Below are 4,638 nucleotides of genomic sequence, written 5' to 3' on the forward strand. Positions count from 1 at the left end.
TCTAAAGCGTCAGAGCAGACTCGGGCTGCCCTCACAGTTGCTCTCAGAATGACCAGCTCAGCCTCTCCAGCCAGGGTCAGAACACCCCAACAAGGCCTTCACAGCCAATCAGCTGTTTCTCCTGGCTCCCTTTCAGTCCCAATCCGTACTCCGTTTAAAGGACTGAAAGTTAAATTTGAGCCAAAGAAATAGCTGGAAGGTGACAACAGCTAAGCCCCCAAAGCTTTAAATAGAGTAAGACACATAAGGAGAAGCCTCGTGGAGGCGCCTACCCGATGAAAGGGATCTCTCAGAAAATCACTCTCTGTGCATCTCTCATGCGTCCACTGGAGTCAAAGCCCAGGGCACAGCCAATTTAAGAACAAGGTGGAGGCAGCAGTGGCTGGCTTTGCTAGGAGACAGATGACTGTCATTATAATGTATGAGAAACATATCATTTCTTATGCCAGAGAAAAAGATACTTCACACAACAAAGGAGAGGAATGTATCTATTGGTCAATTATTTCATCTTTTTCTAGGAATTACTGAACTTCAGATAAATGATTCTTCATCACGGAAGATATTCATTGCCAAAGAGTCCTCTGAAGATAAGGCAAGGCAGGCCCTTAAATGTGTGAATTACAAATGTATAAAATGGAAGTCAACAGGCGAGTGAACCCCCACCTAAAGACATCTAGATTTTAAAATATTTGAAAACATTGACCTGGCCTTACTAAACCAAAACACAGCTGTAGGCAAATCTGGCACGCAGATGCTGGCCTTCCTCTCCGGCTCTCAGGTTAAGCCAAGAGATTATTAAAATAATCAAAGATCTGGAAACATTTTGGTTTTTTTCTTAACTACATGGTTTAATTTTAGACAGCACGGGTTGACTCTCTGCTATGAAAGATGAAGTGATTACGCTCTTAACAATTTCTCCTACCTACATTTTTCTCCATTTCGTTCCTCATTAATTAAAATATATTTTACCTTGCCGGGTTGTAAGCCATCACATCATGGTCTGTAATTATGATACTCCTAGTTACTTAGTTTTTGTTCTATTTTGAAAAAGCTCTGGTGCTCATTTCCAGTTCTTTTACCACTCCTACATTCTTGATTTTGATTCATTTCTTTGGCTGGATTTCAATGTCCAATGGTTTTGTTCATGAAAGGCTTACTTCTATATCTCTTACACACTAGATTCTAAGTACTATGTTTCCTCTGTTTTTTCATATTTGAGAAAGTCTGCTTGTTGACTTTATAACTGAATAATTTTGTTGAACTACTCTTTCTTTGTTTTTTAAACAGGTTTACTTCACTTTATTTTTCTTCTATAAAAACCTAATGTTGGCTGGGTGCAGTGGCTCACACCTGTAATCTCAGCACTTTGGGAGGCTGAGGCAGGTGGATCACGAGGTCAAGAGATCGAGATCATCCTGGTCAACATGGTGAAACCCCGTCTCTACTAAAAATACAAAAAATTAGCTAGGCATGATGGCACGTGCCCGTAATCCCAGCTACTCAGGAGGCTGAGGCAGGAGAATTGCCTGAACCCGGGAGGCGGAGGTTGCGGTGAGCCGAGATCGTGCCATTGCACTCCAGCCTGGGTAACAAGAGCGAAACTCCGTCTCCAAAAAAAAAAAAAAACCTTACGTTGTAGCCACAGCTGGAGCCTGTGTCCTCTGCACACAGACTCTGGTGTGGACCAGGTCAGTGAATTCCTGATAAGGAGACTTGGTGAATACAGTCTCCTTCCAGAGGTTGAGGGTCAGGTAGCTCTAGGTCTTGGAGATGCCATTGAAGGTGGCCTTGGCAAAGTTGCCCAGGGTGGCAGCCCCAGCTGAGGTGTGGCAGTCATGGATATTGACCATTATCAGCAGCTTCTTAGGTACTGGGGTCGAGACGATGCCAGTGCCCCAAGCACAGGGATAAGGCGCACCAGCACAGAGCCACAGCAGTCAGTCACCTTGCCAGGGACAGGATGGGGCTTGCCAATCTTATTCCCCCAGTAGCCTCTGCACAAGGGGACAATGGAGAGGTTGGCCAGAATATTGGCCCCTCAGATGGCAGTGGCCACCTCCTTGGAGCACTTAACACCCAGACTGACGTGGCCACTGTAGTCCACGATGGCAACCAACGCCTTGAACCTGGTACTCTGGCCGGCACGGGTCTGCTTCTGCACCAGCATCATCTTCAAAACCCCGTGCTTGAGAGAGGCCCCTAGGAAAAAGTCAATGATCTCAGACTCCTCGAGGGTCTGAGGGGCATCCACTCCTTGCCCTTGGCCTTGCCTCCTCGAGCTCTGTGGCCTTGGGCCTGTCCCGGATCTTGGCAGCAACCCCAGCTGGGGATGCCACTGCCCTAGCCTCTGCAAAAGACGCCTCAGTTCCCCATCCCAGGGCCCCCTCCTCTCCCTGCTGCACCAGCCATCTGCCATTTGGTGTTTTCTCTGAGAAGAAGCGGGCTAAACTCTCTTGTCCTCAGAATTTGGTGGATATTGCTCCATTCCCTTCTGTACCACAAGCCCAGCCCAATTTCACTCCTTATAGGAATGTGTGTATTAACATGCATAAAATATAAAGATTTTTATACAAAATATATATATCTTATGAGAATATATATAACATATATATTTATTTATTATTATTTTACAGTCTATGAACTCCATATTGATTACCTTCCACTTATTTTAATCTCTTTGTCCTTTTCTCTGCATTTACTGATTATTATTGTTGCTGTTTTTCTTATCTTTTTTTTTTTTTTCCAGAGACAGAGTGCTCTCACTCTGTCATTCAGGCTGAAGTGTAGTGGTGTGGTCATAGTTCACTGCAGCCTCAAACCCCTGGACTCAAGCAGTCCTCCTGCCTCAGCCTCCAGAGTAGCTAGGACTACAGGCCTGAGCCACCCCACCAAGCTAATGTTTTGTAGAGGCAGGGTATCACTATGTTAACCAGGCTGGACTCAAACTCCTGGGCTGTGGTGATCCTCCCACCTCGGTCTCCCAAAGTGCTGGGATTCCAGGCATGAGTCACTGCACCTGGCCCTGCATTCACCGATTATTGTCAGCATTTCCTCCATGCCACTAATTGTACTTTCAGTCATGTCTATCCTGTTCCCTGCTCTTCCTAAATTATTTAGTAGATCTATGGTGGCTGTCTTTGGGATCTCAAATAGTTTCCTTAGCACTAAAAATTTCTCCATTCTTTTCATTCTGTTATTTTATACCTCATTTTGGGACCTTAGTTTTCTAGAATAATAGTATCATAAAGTTATTCTATATCTCTTTTTTTTTTTTGAGATGGAGTCTCACTCCCATCACACAGGCTGGAGTGCAGTGGCACGATCTCGGCTCACTGCAACCTCTACCTCCCGGGTTCAAGCTATTTTCCTTCTTCAGCCTCCCGAGTAGACAGGGTTTTGCCATGTTGGCCAGATCTCAAACTCCTCACCTCAGGTGATCCATCTGCCTTGGCCTCCCAAAGTGCTGGGATTACAGGCGTGAGCCACCTCACCCGTCCAAGGTTACTCTATATCTTAAAGCACTTCCAGGGGATCTTTTATGTTTGTTTGGAAGAGATATATTTTCACTATTTTAAAAGCTGTTTTTCATCTTTAAACACTTGTCTTTTTACATCATATTCTGTCTTCCTTCTTTCTTCTTTTCTGCCTATTTTTTTCTCATGCTTCTTCTTTTCCTTTTCCTTCTTTTTCTTCCTGCTCTAATGTGTTTGTTTACTTGCCCTCCCTTTATTTTTTCCATTCTTCTTTTAAATTACATAGCTCTGGCCAGGCTCAGTGGCTAGCACCTGTAATCCCAGCACTGTGGGAGGCCAAGGTGGGTGGATCACCTGAGGTCAGGAGTTCAAGACTAGCCTGGCCAACATCATGAAACCCCGTCTCTACTACAAATACAAAAATTAGCAGAGTGTGGTGGCCCATGCCTGTAATCCCAGCTATTCCAGAGGCTGAAGCAGGAGAATTGCTTACACCTGGGAGGTGGAGGTTGCAGTGAGCTGAGATAGCACTGCTGCCCTCCAGCCTGGGTGACAGAATGAGACTCTGTCTTAAAAAAAAAAAAAAAAAAAAAATGCGTAGTACTGACTTCTCATTGTGTCTGATAAAATATTTCCACATTAATATTAAGGACCAGTCTGTCTGCCCCATTTGGAGCTATTTAAGATGTTAGGGTTGCTTTCAATCCACTTATCTTTAGCCTGAGGACATGGTGAGGGCCATGTGAAAGGAGACCCACAGTAGGTCAGGAGGAGCTCTGATTTATCTTCTGAAGTCCAGTTAAACATCCTGTACCAGTGCCCACCCCAGCTAGCTGTGGGTATATCCGTCTTGGTCTTCTAACAGCACAGAGACCTGGAAAGATGGGAAGCTATGGAGACCCTTGCTGCCTCTGTTAGCCCCGTAGGGGTAAGCAGGGCCTGCCACACTTGAGGCATTGCCTTTACTTTTCCCAGGGCCACCTACTCGCTCTTTCTGACAGTTTCTTTCCAAATTGGAAGACATTCATAAAAATTATCAGAGTTCTGAGCACTAATCCTGAGGGGTGGGTGTGAAAAAAGGAGCCACCCCAACAATGTCACTTTCCTTGGCTGTCACTTTTGGAGTAAAGTTGTTCTTTGTTTTTTCACCACTTTTTTTTTTTAT

The 4,638-nt window shown here is 44.9% G+C and overlaps 1 pseudogene; it reads right to left on the minus strand.

Annotated features, from left to right (window-relative positions):
• Positions 1–1,628: 1,628 nt before the first annotated feature.
• On the minus strand, positions 1,629–3,081 carry LOC135277928 (small ribosomal subunit protein uS5-like; annotated as a pseudogene).
• Positions 3,082–4,638: the final 1,557 nt, after the last annotated feature.

Source organism: Aotus nancymaae, unplaced genomic scaffold (assembly GCF_030222135.1).
Source record: "Aotus nancymaae isolate 86718 unplaced genomic scaffold, 86718_ANA_hifiasm-v0.15.2.pri h1tg000036l, whole genome shotgun sequence".
Classification (NCBI taxonomy): domain Eukaryota; kingdom Metazoa; phylum Chordata; class Mammalia; order Primates; family Aotidae; genus Aotus; species Aotus nancymaae.